The following is a 21675-nucleotide window of genomic DNA, read 5'->3' on the forward strand; positions in this document are numbered from 1 at the left end:
TCATTGATTATTTATGTTATTGTTTTATACATTGGAATCCTATCACATTCACAGGTTTTTTTGGTCCGTGTCTAAAAACTATGGCTGTCAATCGATTAAAATATTTGATTGTGATTAATCACACTTTGTCCATAGTTAACTCACAATTAATCGCATTCAATCGTAGATAGAAATACGTTTTTGTCTATCATAAGTAGGGGGAATCTCTGTGGTAAATGATTCGACGTGCAGCTACAACGATAATTATATCAAATTTCATGTAAAGGGATATCAATTTGGGAACTTTGGGCCATTATTTTAAAAAATACAGTCAGCAAGCATATTTTTGTATGACTATTTTTCTTTATTATTAGCACATTAGCTCTTAAACCCACCCACAAATGTTCAAATACAAAATGTGAGCAAGTGAGACCTCTCACACTAACATGTTTTTGTTCATTTGTGTCAAATCAAAATAAGATTTGTTTATTTATGATACTGAGTTTAAATTATAAATGTTTGTGAGTAAAAAGCACATTTAGGAACATTCAGAAAGGATTATAATTAAAGAATTGCCTCAATGCACCTTTCCTTCATGAAATATACAAATGAAAATACCTAAAACACACGGCAATATAGTCATATATAGTCAATATAGTCATAAAACATTTCCAAATTGCAAACTCAATGTCATTTAATTTCTCTTTTAAAACACATTGAAATACATATAAATGAATCATTATAATACAGTACATATTATTTTTATTATAATACTCTATTTCCACAGTTTTGGAATGTTTAATGCAATTTGCGATTTGTCCTACTTTTTCAATGGTCATTGAACGCACCGATGCACCGTTCTCCCATGAAAAGAGGGCTGTATGGATGTATTTGGATGTATTTGACCCCTTTTTCTTTCACCTCATACTTGCTCCCGAATGCTGATACTATGTGGGAATGCCTTTGAGTGACTTTGAGTGCTAATATTCGTCATTGTGCGAGTTCGATGCTAAATCGCTAATGCTAACAAAACTCTGGTCATCACATTGACAGCCCGTCAATAGCAGCTGGAACTCCAATTGAGCTGGCAGTTCAATGCAAAAATCAGCAGAGAGATGTATGAGTGTGAAAAAACAGGTTAGTTGGGCCACTCTTATGCCAAGGTAGCACTGTATATGACAATAAAAACAATACCTGCACTGCTCCAGTCTCTAGCAGGCCATGTAATCCGTGAGAAGTCAAACACAGCGACAGTACATACAAATAACTTTGGTGTTACTACAAGAACCACCTGCCTGGGCTTTTAAGCTAACTTTACCGATTTAAATACTCTTTTCTTTCTCCATTTCCCATCAATATTTGTTCCCGCTTGTGGCTACAGAGGTAGTGTGCTTCAATCAAACTATGGTGGGGGCCGAGGGTCAAACAGGAGGAGTGCATGTTAATTGTTCATGTGATTTATGACATGTGATTTGGTTGCACAATGCTCTAAAATGAAATATTTTAATTAACAGTACCAGCAGTTGATGTCTACAAAGTACAAGGAGGAAGCATAATGCTATGTCCAACCCACTCTTGCACTTACTGTGTATTTCTAATTTCATAGGACTACTTGAAGTATTACATTGTCCTCCATGAACAACGAAGTATGTATGTGTCAACTATTAAAGTACTCATGACACCAAAATAAGTTTTCAAAAAAACAATAATAAAATTTAAGTACTCACTTTAAACATTTTATACAAACTATGATATCGGAGTGAAATGAGGAGGTTATTTTGACCCCCCCCCCCCACCCAGCGAGTTTCTCACACTTGGGACCCTTTCTACAGTCAGTGCAGCCATGGAGGCCCAGCAGAGAAGGGAAATAGAGCAATTTTCTGACATTTCAGACTGTTCTTTGGTAATTGAGGACCTCTTTGAAGTAGAAGAAAATGACCTAAAAGGAACTGTCAACTCTGCATCCATTTCCTTAGTATGCTCTGCACATTTTTGGCTGCCATGATGGTACCAGAATCTAGAAACATTACATTGTGAACATGGCCTCGGTACACTGCTCAGCCAATTGCTCAAATATGCAGTCCAAAAGACCAGATTTGTCATTTTTCAAGTTCTCCAAAACAAAGACATGTATGTGTCATAAAAATGTTGTAGATTTAAGTCCCACTAATTTTTTTCTCTGCGTGATTAGTTGAATTTATGACAAATCCGTGATGATGATACTTTAGGTCAGCGTTATTTAAAGGTCATCAAAAAACAGTTTTCATGCTCTCCTCGTGCATGGTGGGTTATCTCTGGGTACTCGGCTTCCTCTCGCCTTCCAAAAATATGCATGTGATGTTACTCTACATTATATGTGTGAAACTCTGCTGCAATTTCATCCAACCTGTAGTACTCTTTGGAACATAGCATTAAGTTCAGAGTCATCAATCAGTTTTTCTGGTATCGACTACTCCTCTGGTGTTACAAGCACAAATTGTCAGATCAGGCTTGTAGACGTTGCGATGCGACCCCAGGATGCAGAGAGCAGGTAAAAAGTGTTTTGTTTTGTTTTTGTTAAATAAATGCGGCAGCAGGAACCAGCAACTGAGTAGGCCAAACCAACAATGATCCCACAAAAAGGAAAAAGCTCACACCTGAACTAAATAGACAACATAAATTAGGAACAGATGTGGGTGATAATTGCAACACAGTAAAAACAGGGCAAAGCAGGAACAAGCATTTTTACTAAGACTATTGTAAGACACAAAAATGTAACTGTACACAGCTAAAAACAACACTAATTTAACTCTTATATCATACAGCATACTCATACTCTTATATCTTACAGCAGGGGTCTCAAACTCAATTTACCTGGGGGCCACTGGAGCTAGGGTCTGGGCAAGGCTGGGCCGCATCAGGTTTTCAAAAAAAAAAACAAAAACACATTTATTAAAAACAGAAAAATTTAGAAACTTTTTCAGTGCTTTGGTTCCGATTTTCTACAATAAAAGCTCTGATAAAACATTCCACTGTTCTCAAATATCTTAATTTTTATTTTTCTGCACAAAATAAGATGAAAAATAAATAAACAAATGAAGAATAAAGAAAATCAATCAATCAGTAATAAACAAATATTATAATAATAATAATAAAACGGCAAATAATAAAAACTTAAGAAACCACATATAGTTGGTGGGTAGACAAATGTTTTTTTTCTGATTAAAATGAACAAAGCATTATTAGAGCCCTGTAGACATGACAAAACACGACTATAGTCACATTTATGCTCTTTTTATTTACAACATATTGCGCAACTGCAGGGTCTTGTGACACATGCTAACTCGCAAACTAGAGAGCTAGTGACCTAAACGGTAGCCTCCAAGTTATTCCCCTTTAAACTTAAATAGCCAAAAACTTACCACTTCCACACAGATAGAGAGGATAACTATTAACAATTATTTAACCTTTAACATGAACATTAATCAAACGTAATAATTTTTTCTGGGTACATGATACCATACAGCATCCATATCAAACTTGCGCGGGCCGAACTAACATTAAACTTTCATATCAAGGTGGGGGCCTCAAACTAGTGTCATGCGGGCCACATTTGGCCCGCGGGCCGCGTGTTTGAGACCCCTGTCTTACAGCAAAGCATGCTGGGAAACATGTAATCTGCCCATTTGACAAGTTTTGGACCCTTTTGCGAGTTTAACACCCCTGCTCTAAATTGTCCATAAGTGTAAACGTGAGCGCAAATGGTTGTTTTGTCTGATTGTTTTCTACATGTAGACATACTATGTACATACAATGCCCGTCAACAATTACCATATTGATCTCCAACATGTTTGAAAACATATACGTACATTGTCAAGGAGTTATGCTACATATGATAATCCCTTACCCTGTCAGACTGCCCCATTAGCTGGTCAAATATATCAATATTCCTGCATGTTTTCTCAACAAATACCCGCAAAATATTCTCCATCAGACTGCAATGAACTTTGTGTTCAATAAGTATTCTAACTATGTTATCTCAGCCCTTATAAATCTGCCCAGAACCTCAGTAAATAAAGGTCAAACTGTCAGTGATTTGGAGCAAAGAGGTTGTCTATGACATGTTATTATGATGGAGCCTCTCATAATTCATATTGTATGAAAAACTGCAGCAGCTTACCACATTGCACATACTGTGCACATTAAAAAAAAGTCAATAAGACCGTAATAGAGGTATTAACGCTGATTATTGTTGTGGTTCTCATTTGAAGTGGTGCACACTATTCTAGTGGTGCATGTTATTCTGAGAAGTATTATTTGCAGACTTGTTATGTGCAGTCCAGAGAGGCATAATTATAATGTCACTATGAAAAAAACAAACCCCAAAAGACTAATAAGAACACATTTACTTATTTTTATTTTATATACTATTTATTTGAGGATGTACTTAATTAATCTAAGTTAACATAAATTACTTTTCGTGAGGCACCTTGCATATTTTTTAAGTAAAGTCAACTCATTATATTTTACATTGTATTTATGTCAACAATCAACTTTTTCATAATTTATTATAAAGTTATATAATTTATATTGCTCACAAATTGCTGTACTGCCTTATTGTTTTGTTTCAAAATTGGTAAATGCCACATATTGAATACAGGACATGAACAAATGTATTAGCAATTGATAATTGTAAAATTGTGTTGGCATGAAGGCCACACAATCAGGAGATCGGGAAGACCTGGGTTTGATTCTCCTTATGGAGTTTGCATGTTTTTCCCGTGCGCACTCCGGTTTCCTCCCACATTCCAAAAACATGCTAGGTTAATTGGCGACTCCAAATTGTCCATAGGTAAGAATATGAGTGTGAATGGTTGTTTGTCTATATGTGCGCTGTGATTGGCTGGCGACCAGTCCAGGGTGTACCCCACCTCAGTTGGGATAGGTTCCAGTGTACTAGTGACTCTAGTGAGAATAAGCGGTATAGAAAATGGATGGATGGGGGAAATTGTGTCGTGCCACCTGCCACCTCTCACACCTGTTGCCAATCCCTCATCATGGAACTTCCCTCACCCTGCCTAATTCTGCACAGGTGTTCCTCATCACCTCTGCTTACCTGCTCCCTATTTACACCCCCCGGTTCCACCTGATTTGTAAGTTTGTTGTACTCTCATGTTACATCCAAATGCCTCTTGTTTTTGAGCCTCCTGGTTTTGTTTTTTGATGTCTCCTTCTGTCTGCTGTATTTGGATACCTTTGCCTATATATTGTGTACTGCCCCCTGCCCATGTATTCTACCTTACTTTGAGAACTGCCTGCCGACTCTGCTGTTGAGTCCTCCTCATGTTGAGCCACGGCTGAGAGGGGGTGGAATTAAATGAGCATTGCTTTTTTGAACATTTGGATTTGTAATATGTGATGCATTCAAATGTAACCTGCATGCATGTTCAAAGTAAATCAAACATTCATTTATTTTCTACCCCTTTTTCGTCACGAGGGTCGCGGGGGTGCTGGAGCCTATCCCAGCTGCCTTCGGGCGTACACCCTGGACTGGTCGCCAGCCAATCACAGGGCACATATAGACAAACAACCATTCACACTCACATTCATACCTATGGACAATTTGGAGTCGCCAATTAACCTAGCATGTTTTTGGAATGTGGGAGGAAACCGGAGTACCCGGAGAAAACCCACGCATGCACGGGGAGAACATGCAAACTCCACACAGAGATGGCCGAGGGTGGAATTGAACCCTGGTCTCTTAGCTGTGAGGTCTGCGCGCTAACCACTAGACCGCCGTGCCGCCAATAAATCAAACAGTTACATTCCAATTACCATATTTTACAATATTTTACATAATTTTTAGTGTCACTACACCACCACCACCCATATGTTTCAAAACTGGGCATTTGCCGGGGGCCCCTGAGAGACTGGGTGCCCCACATGCTAATACATGTACTGCACAGAAACGTCAACAATGGGCATTTAGATAAGGGGTTTTCAAATTCTTTCAGTATACACATGCAATTTTTTTTTTTTTTGTGCACAGATGGGGTAGTGACCCCATGAATTTCTTGCTCTGAGCCCCCGAGTACCCTTGTCCCGCCACTGTGCAAGAGGAATAATGAATAGGGATGAGTGAGTACACCAGTATCTGTATCTGTTCACTAGGAATAAGCCCAATACTCGTTATATACTAGTATCCGTTGTATGTATGGCTGATCTAAAATATTAGCAGCAGGCGCGATCGTGCATCAGTCACTGACTATGTGTTTGTTTGTTGTTTTCTGCTGATGATGGTTTGGCTGGTGATATAAAAGTAGTACTGAATAGTAGTACTGACAGATTATTTATTGCCATGTTTGCAGGTTATATGTAATCAGTTGTTGAGTGTCTGTGCAACATTGCAGCACTGTGCACCGCACACTCGTGCATGTTACGGAACCACTTTACCAAGTCACTTTAAATTCATTTATTCATTTTCTACCGCTTATCCTCACAAGGGTTGCAGGGGGTGCTGGAGCCTATCCCAGCTGTCTTCCGGCGAGATGCGGGGTACATCGTGACAATCACAGGGCACATAGTATAGACAAACAACCATTCACACTCACATTCATACCTATGGACAATTTGGAGTCGGCAGTTAACCTAGCATGTTTCTCCCACAGAGATGGCCGTGGGTGGAATTGAACTCAGGTCTCCAAGCTGTGAGGCCTGTACGCTAACCACTCGTTAGCCACCATGCAGCTGTAACTTTAAATATAAACCATAAAATAGAGGAGTGCTGAAGAAAATAGTAACAAACTAATTGACAAACCTTGAAGAATGCATACATTTTCTTGAAACACGAATAGGGATAATGATGAAATGTACTCTTTTCATACTCATATTCGGCAAAAATGCATTATGTGTAAGCCTAATAATGAAGTAGGCTCAGCAGCTGTCTTTTTTTTTTTTAACCAAGCCAATGGCCCAAATTAGGGAAAAGTCAGCAACCAATGTGTCCTTTTAGTTTTGCTAAACACAACAAGGCTTTGACCGATGCAGAACTGTGTAAGAAGGCAATAGCGATCATGAAACAGCATCTGCAAGACACTCAGGGACTTTATTCATTAAACTTGTTTCAACATGAAGGGTTGAGTGGAGTCTCTGCAATTCGATGAGTTGTTGTGATGCAAAACGTGCAACCCACCTCTCTTTGTGTGTGTGTGTGTGTGTTTATATGCGTACGTGCAAGACCTCTCATTCACATGTCAGTTGCCATAGCAACATATGGACATCGGCTATATTGGATATACACTCCGGATTTATTGCCCTGTGCAGTAAAGGTTCTTGCAACCAGCACTTTTGAGGTCTTAATAGTTTTTCTCTTTCCTTCACTTTGGTGAGAAAATAAAAGCACTGACTTTGAGACTCTCTGCATGAACTATGAACCCAACTACAATGGTTTATCTTATGCTTGCAGACAGACTGAAATGACATTATACTTGTAAATACATCTTTGTTCCAGGGCTGCATGGTGGATGAGTGGTTTTCACACAGGCCAGGAGACCCGAATTCAATTCCACCCTTGGCCATCTCTGTGTGGAGTTTGCATGTTCTCGCCGTGCACGTGTGGGTTTTCTCCGGGTACTTTGGTTTCCTCCCACATTCCAGAAACATGGCTACTCCAAGTTGTCCATTAGTGTGAATGTGAGTGTGAATGGTTGTTTGTCTATATGTGCCCTGTGATTGGCTGGCGACCAGTCCTGGGTGTACCCTGCCACAGACAGGAATTATTAGGAAATATAATATAGTGCAGGGCTGCATAGTGGTCAAGTGGTTAGCACACAGGCCACACAGCTAGGAGACCCGAGTTCGATTCCACCCTCGGCCATCTCTGTGTGGAGTTTGCATGTTCTCCCCGTGCATGCGTGGGTTTTCTCCGGGTACTCCGGTTTCCTCCCACATTCCAAAAACATGCTAGGTTAATTGGTGACTCCAAATTGTCCATAGGTATGAATGTGAGTGTGAATGGTTGTTTGTCTATATGTGCCCTGTGATTGGCTGGTGACCAGTCCAGGGTGTACCCTGTCACAGACAGCTGGGATAAGCTCCAGCACCCCCTCCACCCTCGTGAGGGTAGAGAATGAGTGAATCTTTGTTCCATATTTGCATGTTCAACATTTGTGATTATTATTATTATTTTTATTTTTTGATGGCTCTTTGGGTTTTTATTCGGAAACCATCTTAATGGTGTCAGATTTTGTTTCTCATCCGTCATGTAGCCTCCTTAAAACATTTCTTTTGAGTACTCTACACTTATGAGGTGAACATTAGATATTCATTACTAGTAACAGTAATGAAAGGACATAATTATATCTGCAATAATCCAACTACATCTATACTCACATCATGGGCATGAATGTCATATTCATTTTAAGGTTTTAGTGATCCATTTGAACCTTAAGTTTTCCTTTCTATACAGCAAACTTTTTCAGTGATGAGAATTTAGTTTTATTTACTGGGGATTTTCTTTACTATAAATGTGAGAGACCAGCCAGAAAAACAAGGGAGGACCCGGTTAATGAGCTCAAAGGAGCTGGGATCATAGTCTCCAAGAAAACCATTCAGAACACATTTCATGATCCTGCAGTGCCTGCAATGCCCACCTGATCTATAGAAGGTGCATGCCCGTCTGATGTTTACCAATGAACACCTGAATAGGATTTGACATTGAGTCTGGAGTATCAATAGGAGCCAGTGATAACATTACGATTCTCCCGGGATCGTTCAAATGTTGCCTCTGGCTTCATTTGTGAAAAAACGGCTTACATCAACATTGAGACAACAGACAAAGCATAGCACTTTTATAAAGTAAACATCTTTTATGAAGGTATACTCATGTAAAAAGATCCTGAATGGTTTGATATTTATATTCTGGTTGAAAATAGCCCTGTGAGAAATCCATAGTAGAGTTGATATGAAGTTCATATCATTAAAAATTAATAGAGAGTTTCAGATGTTTAATCCAAAAAGAAGTCTGCTTAGCGCCCTTATTTAAACCATGCAAACTTTTATGACCCTGCTTCTTAAAAGCATTGAAATCGAGAATTGTAAGGAAACAAAAGCCAAATTAGGAATCTGAACTGGAGTCATTAATATTTAAAACAATGCCCAACCCGGAATAGGACAAGGCTTGGGAGAATATGATGTGGTTAAATAGGAGCATAATGCAGCTCTTTGGCAGTAAGTCAAGTGATGTGTTCGGAAGCAGGCGAAATGCTCAACATGACACCAGTAACACCATTTGTACGGTCACACATGGAGGTGGAAATATTCTGCTTTGGGGATGTGTCTCTGACCAAAAATATCTCATGAGATGAGTGCAACCCTGGTGCCCAACAAAGAGGAACGCCTGACATCTGTACTAAAGTAGGGTTCTAAGTAGGGCTTCAAAATGCAAAAATAAATGGTAATGACACAAAACAAAACAACGTGCTCATCAGCTGATCGAAGGTTTAAAACCATAGCTAAAAAAAAAAAACCTGAACGCCCCCTAAAATAGAAATAAAATGTTCCAAAAAAGGGACCCAGTAATGAGTAGCTGCACCATTCTTCCAATGGAAGAATATGAATGTGAGCGTGAATGGTTGTTTGTCTATATGTGCCCTGTGATTGGCTGGCGACCAGTCCAGGGTGTATTCTGCCTCTCGCCCGAAGACAGCTGGGATAGGCTCCAGCATCCCCGCAACCCTCGTGAGGATAAGTGGTAGAAAATGAATGATGTACATTGTATAATTATTGGTAATGGTAATGGTTTTATTTCATTTGAACATGCATCAGATTACAATTGAATGCATCACATAATCAGTTCACAGTTCCACATTTCCAAAAGGGGTAGGAAGAAGCAAAGCTTATTAAATCCTACCCCTCCATCTGGTATTTTTACAATCAGTAACTGTTACATTTGTTCACTTCCTGCTTTCCATCATACAGTTTAAGGTTTTTTTTTTAATAATGCACCTCGTAGTACAATTGTGCATTGTTTGAGGTCCTCAATCCATTCCATAGTTTGATTCCACATACTGAAATGCTATGGCTTTTTTAACGTAGTCCTAGCATATAAGTGTTTCTAATTCCATAAAGAGAACGATTCAAATAAATGATCAACTATGGTTTATTCCCACATTTCAATTTCAGGTAAATATTCCAATTTTTTCATCAACCATTTGGACAGGAGAGAGGTTAAAGGTAAATCTGATGTGAGTAAAGAACGTGATTTAGTCGACAAAAAACGATTTAAAGAGGCTCTCGGCTCATTCTTAAACCCCTTCTGTCAGTTGAGAGAGAGTCTGCTGTAATCCATTGTCACTTGGTGGATTAATTTGCATAATTCTACTATTGTGCAGTCCCAGATCTTTCCCTGTCTCCTCCTTCAAACATAAAATATAAAAAAAATGAGCCTCTCAACCCTTAGCTACTTGTTGCTTAGGAAACAGCAGTGGCGAAGTGGGGAGAAGTGCAGCAGAGCGAGGAGGACAGAGAGACAAGGCACTCCGTTGAGCAGGAGTGATAAAATGATGAGGGTAAGATCATGCAGATACAACAACTGCGAGCAAAGAAAAGGAGCCAGAAGCCAAGAAAAAGAAAAAAGGGGAAACCAGATAGAGTGGAAAGAGAAAACTCCTGTTCAATACAGAGCAATTTTCTGTTACTTAAAAAGTAATTTATCTATGTCGACAGTCTATTAGCCATGTATTCGACTGTGACCCCCCACATCATGCTCAATGCTACACCCCCACTCTGTGCGTGTGCATAAATGTCACTGTTTGCGGTTTGTTTCGATACCGTGTGTCTGAGTATGATGAGGATGTATTGGTTATCCTGGAGGGAAGAGAGGCTGTGCTAAATTGCACAGATAAGATCGATATGTAGTTAAAGTGTGGGGCTGCAATTTTCACATTGAGCATTGTGAAATATTGCATTAACCCTACGCTGTGTTGAATGGTTTATTCTTAAATGTGTGTGATGTGTGGAACTGACCCCCCCCCCACACACACACGTGTGTGTGCGCACACACACAATCACTTTACATGTGTTTATCTTCTCAATTACTTCATGTAGGAATGTTCATTCATTCATTTCTTACAGGTGTTTGAGAACCCATAAACGGGTGTAGTTCCAATATTGATGAATATGCTCTCCTGCTAAAACAGGGATTATTTAATTTAACAGGGAATCCATTGCCTAGGCTGCCGAGAGGCGGGGTACACCCTGGACTGGTCGCCAGCCAATCACAGGGCACATATAGACAAACAACCATTCACACTCACATTAATACCTATGGACAATTTGGAGTCGCCAATTAACCTAGCATGTTTTTGGAATGTGGGAGGAAACCGGAGTACCTGGAGAAAACCCACGCGTGCACGGGGAGAACATGCAAACTCCAAACAGAGATGATGATGGAACTTCACTGTGTGCAGCCTTGGTCGGTTTTCAGTGTCAAGGAAAAGTGTCAGTTGGAAAACTGCGTGTAGTACTTGAGAAGTCAGCAAGGCTGACACATTATTATGTTTATTGCCATGTTTGCATGAATCAACAACTCATGAATATGAAATTATTATATATATAAATAAATAGGGCTGCACCGTAAAAGAGTGGTTAGCACGCAGGCCTCACAGCTAGGAGACCAGAGTTCGATTCTACTCTTGGGTATCTCTGTGTGGAGTTTACATGTTCTCCCCGTGCATGCGTGGGTTTTCTCCGGGTACTCCGGTTTCCTCCCACATTCCAAAAACATGCTAGGTTAATTGGCGACTCCAAATTGTCCATAGGTATGAATGTGAGTGTGAATGGTTGTTTGTCTATATGTGCCCTGTGATTGGCTGGCGACCAGTCCAGGGTGTACCCCGCCTCTTGCCGGAAGTCAGTTGGGATAGGCTCCAGCACCCCCTGCGACTCTCGTCAGGATAAGTGGTAGAAAATGAATGAATGAATATATATATATATATATTGGTGTATGCCCCGCCTACTCTGAGTACAGATACGCATACAGATAGTGGTGTACTCACTCTTCTCTCGTTTTCATCCTCTGCTTCCCACCCAGACCGTATTAAATATTTTCTACTCCTTCCCTACTCCTTCAGAAACAAGGCTTTCAAACGCTCTTGTACATGTTTTTTTTCTTGGAAGCTGCCATAATTGTCCATTTTCTATTCAGGTCTCCCAGCATGCCACCCCATCAGTCCCAGTTCACAGTTAATAATGATCTTTGCTCAGCTGCTCTGTAACATGGACACACTGGCTTTCTCAAGCATCTTCACCCATAATTTGGGTGGGGTAAATGAGGGGTAAATGTTTTTCTTCCTGCTTTTATTTATAGAAAGGAGACATAGAGGAACACATACTGTTGATTGACAGTGTTTGATTTGCAAGAGCGTGAATGTGTGCAGGAAGTGGATGGATTGCTGAAGGAGACAGTCCGTACAGGAGGTACATATAGGTGTGATCTGTGCTCACCCCTTTACTTTACCCCTCCCACGCCATAAATCCACTGATACCTTTTGTACTCCTCAAGCCCCTCTAACCTTTCTCCTTCACACATGTCCGTCAAACGTGGTCACTGCAGCATTACAACACGGTCCAGTGGTATATTAAACCATATAGTTTACAATGGAAGACAGCAATATCCTTTATGTGACGTTCCTGCAGAATACTCCAAGAAACATCTATTTTTTAAAAATATCTATTAATAAAAATACATGTTGCAATATGAGCGGCACGGCGGTCGAGTGGTTAGCGCGCAGACCTCACAGCTAGGAGACCAGGGTTCAATTCCGTGTGGAGTTTGCATGTTCTCCCCGTGCATGCGTGGGTTTTCTCCGGGTACTCCGGTTTCCTCCCACATTCCAAAAACATGCTAGGTTAATTGGCGACTCCAAATTGTCCATAGGTATGAATGTGAGTGTGAATGGTTGTTTGTCTATATGTGCCCTGTGATTGGCTGATTTGTGATTGTACCCCGCCTCTCACCCAAAGACAGCTGGGATAGGCTCCAGCACCCCTGCGACCCTTGTGAGGAAAAAGCGGTAGAAAATGAATGAATGAATGTTGCAATATTGGGTAAAAACCACACAATCTAATTGTATTCATTCCCAAAACTATATGAACATTCCACGTTTTAAATTTGTTTACTTTTGGTTGACACTGCTGGAAAACGAGTGTTACTTAGATACTGTTTTTGCAGCTATTTGTAGATGTAGAAAATATTACTTACCAGTATGTACTGTAAATTAGTGTCTGCTTGAGTCACTAAAATTATTGACTTTCTGCTACTTTCTGAAACTGACACTTTTCGACTAAACACAGCAATTGGCTGCATGTGGGAAAGGTGTGAGAGGGAAATGAGTGAAAGTGAGGAATTATGCATGATTTCTCTGTCGAGATCTCTTTACCCACTTGACACAACTGCTTCATTTTTCCGGGAGGAAGAACACAGGGCAACCTCTACACCACCTGAAAGTGAGTGTTGCAGTTATCCCCAATTTGAAAGATGATGTTGAGAAATGACATGTAAACAGCGGGGGAGCCAAGAGGAGTATACAATGATGTTGCTATGGACAATGGGACACCTGGCAACAAAATTCTCCTATATTACATACTTTTCAGGAAGAATTTACCATTTTGTTGTGTGTGGCGCAGCTAAGGATCACTTAAAATACACATCTGCATGTCAACAAGTTATGTTTTTATTTAACAGTGAGTGCAAATTCAAAGAGAAGCTTTGTTGTCATTGCAAGTGGGTACAATTTCTCCATGAAGCAGCATGTTCTAATCATAAAATTAAAGTATATCATGTGAGAAAAAAATAATATAGTAGTAAAATAAGGTGATCTCTTGTAGTTAAACCTTATTTAACATCACAACATTGACCTACGGGTCTTGGTTTCATTTTGTGCAGCGGTAGATGAGTGATGAATGTTTTCTGTTTCCTGTGCATGTAATAAGGTACACGCACACACTATGAAAAAAACACACATTAATTATGGCTTCTGGGCTCTGCATAAGTCTGCTCCGATATTACACATAATCTACACGTCATTGTACATATAGCTCATAATATTACAGAAGCACTGACCTACATTTACAACTTAAATTGTAGTATTTCTTTCATGAAATTGAATTAAAATTAATATCTCGGTTGCACTGCTTCTTATTAAGATGTTTTGTCCAATCAGATTTCAGTTTCTATGTGTTGCAATGTTTATGTAATCTACTCGGGGCCTTCAGAAACATGTTTGCTGGTCCATGTCTTATGCCCACTATTAGCAATTGTTTAACCAATCAGATCTCAGACTTGCTTAACAAGCTTAACAAGTTCTGCTCACAATGGCCGACTGTGGAGTAGATGCATTTATGTTTTTGTCATGTTGTTAGATTAAGTACATATTGCAAAATGAACATATTACTGCTGTCTGACAACCATGTATGTCTCATCTCAGGGACAAGAATAAACGTTTATTATTGAGTTGGCAGCATTCAAGGGCAGGTGTGTTCTGAAGTGGATGTACTTTACGAGTTCGAAGGACAGTTCTGACAGCCAATGAAGATACTGTACTTATTAAAACATGGGTTCTCAAATCTTTAAATTTCTATATTTTAAAAATCCATTGAATTTTAACAATACATTTTTTATTACTTCAGCTCATGTGTGACCCTGAAGAAGTGGTTGAAAGGAAGTAATAAATTCCAAAATAAAGAGTGGAGCTCTTTGCAGAGTGCCTGTAGCTTTGTTTTCTCCATTTTTGCTGTTGTTTTTTTTTTTTTAATTATATTTCTAACATCTTCCATGGCCCAATAAAGAAAGCGCAGTAGGCCACCAATGGTCCACAAAACACACTTTGCACACCCTTGGTTAAATGAAGAATGAGAAAATGTGTTCTAAGAACTGTGTATTGGTTTGTAACTGTCCCTATCCCAGCTGTCTTCGGGCAAGAGGCGGGGTACACCCTGGACTGGTCGCCAGCCAATCACAGGGCACATATAGACAAACAACCATTCACACTCACATTCATACCTATGGACAATTTGGAGTCGCCAATTAACCTAGCATGTTTTTGGAATGTAGGAGGAAACCGGAGTACCCGGAGAAAACCCACGCATGCACGGGGAGAACATGCAAACTCCACACAGAGATGGCCGAGGGAAGAATCGAACTCGGGTCTCCTAGCTGTGTGGCCTGTGTGCTAACCACTTGGTCGCTATGCAGCCCTGCACTATATTATATTTCCTAAAAACATCCAAAAATGAACTTTTATATTTGATAATAATTGTTAACAATAATTTTGTAAGCCTTATTTAAGAAATAAAAAACAATGAATGAATTGATGACATGAATTAATAATTGGTAATGGTAATGGTTTTATTTCATTTGAACATGCATCAGATTACAATTGAATGCATCCCATAATCAGTTCACAGTTCCACATGTCCAAAAGGAGTAGGAAGAAGCAAAGCTTATTAAATCCTACCCCTCCATCTGGTACTTTTACAATCAGTAACTGTTACATTTGTTCACTTCCTGCTTTCCATAATACAGTTTAAAGTGTTTTTTGTAATAATGTACCTTGTACTGAAGTACAAGGTGATACGACCATACAATGACATAATGGTTCAAGAGTCATCATCCTTGTATTAATTAATCATACAGTAATTATTGACTGATTAATAATCTAAAAGGCTAATCACAAAAAAGTAATTAAAATAAATTCAGATTTTAGTATTGTATCGGCGATATTGGCCCTGTATTTACTTGGTATCGGATTGATACCAAATCTAACAGTATTGAAAATGTAGCTCTCCCCGTGTCCTGGACACTAATAGAGGGCACAGTAGCATCAATGTCCATGACAAAATCTCATGACGTGATTTTCTGCTTCTGCTTATCCATTCTAAATCCAGTGTGGACTAATAGCATTTCCTCGCCTCTTCCCACTCAATCAATTCAGAAAGAGAAGGTTAACTTTCCTTCAGAAAAACCAACATTGCCTCCTTGAAGCAGAGCACTGGATAGAGATCACACTGCAATCAATTAAGTGTCTGTGTCATTACGGATTAGCTCTATTCACAACATAGTCACACACATCTAGAACAGGAAGTTAATAGAGCAAGTGACTGCAGGTCCCTTGGGGAGAATTAGGACTTCATACCTCAGGTTAGGAAGTGAGGAGCAGTAATTAAATTAGTGGATTGCAATATATATAAATATATTTATATATGTACTTTCACATTGTACTTTTCCTAAAAGTAATGTTAGTCTCTTAGACCCAATCTTGTGTATTATCTCGTTTCGCGAACCGAATGACTTGTGACACCCCTAGTATTTAGTAATAATAAAAGTATTCCAAACAAGAATAACGCACCATAGGTAAACTTATAACCAAAACCAACAAATAGTCACATACATTCATTCAGTGATGTGTTAAGGATAAAATAAAGTACTGCATTGGCATACAAGACACTGGCTGTCTCCTCTTCCTCGAAAACCTCTAGCAGATATTGACGTGCACCTAACAAAAATTCTAGCCTCTGTGATTGGTGGGCTTTAAAAAAAAAAAAAACATTTGCAGGTTTTCCCTCCCTCGAAAGCACCAATACAAAATAAACATGCACCTCCCAAAAATTTTAGCCTCTGTGATTGGTAGGCTTTTAAAAAAATACATTTGCAGGTTTTCCGTCCCTCGAAAGCACCAAAACAAAATAAAAAATCAAGCAAATTGAGGAGCGTAAAATAAACCCTTCAACCCTCCTGTTCCTCAGTGGGAGCTTATGGGGTATGTGAATAAAAATTAACAACAATTAGCGCCTAAAACTCAAAATTACGAGTGCGCCTGAACGCCTCACAGTGCGACCACAGCAGGAAGACATGTTTGAATATAAGTTTGAATGATTACTTTGTGCATTAATAGCGTTGAGAGTCTTGAAGGTTTCATTTATATTGGCGTTCCAATTAATCTCTGCACGGTGCAGCGGGGAAAACCTCACTGTGAAAATGAGGCTTTATTGATGGTTGTATTTATTTTTATATTTTAGATACTATTAAGAAACGGGGTAGTGGTTCTTTTCGAGTTCAGACACCATGGAATTATTCCAGTCAGATAGCACTTCATACTCAGAACAGGCAAACTGCTGTCAGTGGTGCTCCAGCTTTTTCCAAAATGGTGCATTCAGGTGTGTCACGTAACTCCTGGCACACAAGTTGCCGCTGGATCCAGGGACACGCCCAAAGTATGTGATATTTACAACACCAAGCACTTGTTGCTCATACAACAATAAGACAATGTTCAATCCACTTATAAACCTTTGGACAGATGTGAGTGTGAATGGTTGTTTGTCTATATGTGCCCTGTGATTGGCTGGCGACCAGTCTAGGGTCCGCCTCTCCCCCAACGACAGCTTGGATAGGCTCCAACATGCCAGTGACCCTCATGAGGATAAGTGGTTGTTAGAATAAAATGCAGATAGAATGAATATAGTATTAGTTATCACACTTATATCCATTTGCTTAGACAATGTTCCCGTGACCCTGATCAGAGACCCCCAGCGACCCCCAGGTCCTGGAGGTGCCTGGATGCGCCAACCCTGCAGATGTTCATGTTAATCCTGCAAGAATATGTCAAGATAAGAACTCATAAAGCAATAAAAGTAATTACTCTCACATATGCACACACACATAGACAAACAAATACAGCTTGTGCAACGCCCCCCCCCCCCCCTTAGAGTTGCGCGACCATGTATTAGGGACCCCCGATAAGAGAATAAAAAGAGAGGAGTGTGAGTATGTGGTTTCACTCTCCTCGCTGCGAGTAACTTTGAATATTGTTAGTCTCTTCTTTATGTCTGTATTTAAGTGCTTTTAAAAGTGTCACAGGAGTTTGAACCTGACAGTGGTACAGAAATAGATGGATGCTTCAAAGGGAAGGATGCCAACATCAAAGTGGAATAAATGATATGTAGGATAATATCTATTTATCACTGCTCATGTTGAAGTCACATTTGTGACCCGGAATTACTGTAAAATGAATGAACCAATGATTTATTTTTAATATTTGCAGTTAATTAACATAATATGATTTATGTTTTGTGTTTTATGGGGTGAAACGTCTGTAGGGTTACGTGATTGTATAAAGTTTGGGTTCCACTGATCTAGTGTTATTCAGCGGTATAATTCAAGTGTATACTTGTCTGCGGCACACTGCAATAATGGGCCAAAGATTGGAATGCTCCTCATAATAATTTGATTACTCTGAAATTATTCAGATTGCGGTAAATGTTGTTTCCATGGCAGTGTCTTGTTTGGAACACAGTAGGGTGGCGATGAGAATATTGCACTACATGTAAAACGGAGTCATTGTATGAATATGAATGAAGGTGATATTGCCATTATTTGACTGGAACATCTCATGACTACTGAGTGAATTATCATTCTACATATACATTGTACAATATAAAATGTCTGGTAATTGAATGTACATGAGTAATACCAACATACACTTGATGGCATTTAGCCTGTAGCCAAGTAGAATCTCAGCAAAGCCTGGAGACACTTGGCCCTGTTAAGCTTTAATAATCCATGATGGAGTGAGGAGAGACACCTACCTCGTCCGCCTACTGAATATCTAATGCAGTCTTGGATGTGAAAGAGAACAAATGTCACACATGGGCGTACAGCACTCGCTCAAAAAACTCGATGTCAACAATACACACTCGACAACTGAAGCATGTCCAATGCAGTCAGTGTATGAAAGCCGTGTTGTCCGACTGAATCTTTTAACTTGAATTGACTTAATAGACTCGATAGTCCCAGACTGCCGGTACAGGATGATTGATTGTTCATAAAACATGCATGAACCTCATGAATTATTTGGAGAGAACATCTGATAAATTGTTTTAGATGCCTTATTACAATAGCGTTACTGGCCTGGCGCATTAAATTATTGGCAATTCTGTGAATCACAGACTTGAAAATAAACCAATCACAGGGCTGATGATGGCATCCCCTCCACTGTCCCAACAAACTCCACCTCTGTCACAGCTTATTTTAATCACAAGGAATTTCGGAATAAGTCACATTTCATTATTTAATAAAATAAAGGCTAAATGTGAGGACATGAATTTGGATGAATTTCCAGCATTGTGTACGTGTGTGTGTGTGTGTTGACTTTTATGAACGCTATAAGGTTAGCAATGATTAATGTTGCTGTGAGATGTTACGAAGAACAATCTGACCTTAGATCAGACCTGTCTTCAAAATACAAAACACATTTTGGAATAAAGGCAAGTGATAAAAGTACTTAAGGTCAACACTTTTTAAAAAAACAAACATTTTTCAGTTTTGAAATGGGAAGATGACCAATGAACAGATGCGTTCAAGGATCTTCAAACAAAGTGCGAAATTTGTCAACTATTTATCATTGCATCATAAAGCCATGAACAAGTAAGAATAGTAGGCTTTCTAACATTGGTGCATGTACTATGCCCCTTCATGAGGTACTCTGGTACCCCATTTGGGAGAACCACCCATGTATAGTGTCAGGGGCTTGACCCCAGGAACCTTTTAGGAGAGATCGCACCATGCTTGGATGTGGAACACTGGATCCTGACATGACTTCCTCCCCATAGACGCGCCACTTGTGGAGGAAAAACATAAGGTTCCAGTGCATGGTGTGTTTGGTCTCTGTCGAGGTTTGGTTGACTTGGCTGACATGAACTCACTTCAACCCACAGTTTGGGTTCTGTAGCCAAACTCCTTGAGGGGGGGCTCCACTTTCTTCTCTTCTGGAGTTGCTGCAGGGGAGAGGGGGCGAGCTGGCGTGATCTTAGTCATAGCCCCCCCGGCTTGGTGTCTATGTCTTAGAGTCATACTCAGTAAATGAGACAGCCACTTCTTTATGCCTTCGGGTCGGGGAAAGAGTCCTGATGGAGGCTCAGAGTAACCGTACTTCTTAGAGTCCATCAGAGCGGTTCTGGCGAGCATTTCCATTGGTTGATAGATTCATAGTTCTCATATTTAGGTAGTTGTTCCAGGCATGCCCAGCTGGGAGTAGTCGTGGGACAGACCTAAAAAATGCTGAGGGGGATACTCCAAATTGTCCATAGGTATGAATGTGAGTGTGAATGGTTGTTTGTCTATATGTGCCCTGTGATTGGCTGGTGACCAATCCAGGGTGTACCCCGCCTCTCAAGCTTACAAAATTGTTAACAACTATTAACAAATAAAAAGTTATTTGTTGTATGTAATACAAAATATAATGTAGTGCAGGGCTGCAGAGCGGTCAAGTGGTTGGCGCACAGGCCACACAGCTAGGAGACCCAAGTTCGATTCCACCCTCGGCCATCTTTGTGTGGAGTTTACATGTTCTCCCTGTGCGTGCATTGGTTTCCTCCCACATTCCAAAAACATGCTAGGTTAATTAGCGACTCCAAATTGTTCATAGGTATGAATGTGAGTGTGAATGGTTGTTTGTCTATATGCGCCCTGTGATTGGTTGGCGACCAGTCCAGGGTGTACCCCACCTCTCACCCGAAGACAGCTGGGATAGGCTCCAGCACCACCGCGACCCTTGTGAGGATAAGCGGTGGAAAATGAATGAATGAATAATTTAGCAATAAGTTAGGCAAAAAAAACAAGTAACATTTGCTCAAATCTGCATTTTTAAAAACTAGTAATTATTATATTCAACCATGAAACAGCATGATTTTACCTTTACCTTCTCTGGGTCCCATTAGTGTTGGGGGGAAGTGAGGGGGTGGAGCAGATGGTGCAGACCTGTTTCCTCTGACCTTTCGGTTCCAAAGGAACACAACCTCAAGAGTAAAGTCGAGCAGATGCCAAGTGTGAAAAAAACATTTAAATGGTAAACAGGAGCTTTGGGCATTACTTAATAAAGACGTGGAATTATTTTTTTTGTTAACTCCTTATTTTTGATTTTTGTTTTCCAAAATAAAAAATCCAGTGACAGCTTTAGTTATAATCATAAATGAACAGGACAGCTTTTGATTTCAAGGCATTTGTGTTGCCTGCTATGTAGATTGTGATGTGCGACCAACTTTGAAGGTCCACTACTAAGCCATTGAAATCGGTTAATTTAATGACTAGAGGGAGAAAGGGACACTGGTTCACACAGGTTGATTTGATTGAGCCAATACTTTGTTTTTGATTTGAACTAATTTATGCACAATGGAATGGAGTGTTGTCAAGAATGTGGCCCCTGTGTGAGTCAACATGAAACAAGGCCCAGATGAAGGGAGCATAATAGTGTACAATTACCTCATACCTGCTCTCATCTCATTTGATCTAAAGCCTGCACCTTTGAAGTGTGCATGCTTTTGTGCAGGGCCAAATAGTGGTGTGTTTGAAAAATCTCACATCTAAAAACATATCTGTCCTATTTAGATGCATATGCAAATACAGTACACATGCATGCATGTTCCTAAGTATGACATTTTTATAATGACTGTGGATGATCTCAAATAGTAATGCAAATCAGATTGTAAAGATCGGAAACATAGAAATCTACTTTAGTCAACAGGGATGAGTGATTATGCCACTATCTGTATCTGGATATCCAACTCGGTGTGGGCGGGGCACAATTATTTGGAAAGGGACGGAACTTTAAAGTGGGCTTTTAAGCTTTACATTATTTTACGTTGTTTTAATTTCAAATTGATTTG

Source organism: Doryrhamphus excisus, chromosome 12 (genome assembly GCF_030265055.1).
Source record: "Doryrhamphus excisus isolate RoL2022-K1 chromosome 12, RoL_Dexc_1.0, whole genome shotgun sequence".
NCBI classification, from domain to species: domain Eukaryota; kingdom Metazoa; phylum Chordata; class Actinopteri; order Syngnathiformes; family Syngnathidae; genus Doryrhamphus; species Doryrhamphus excisus.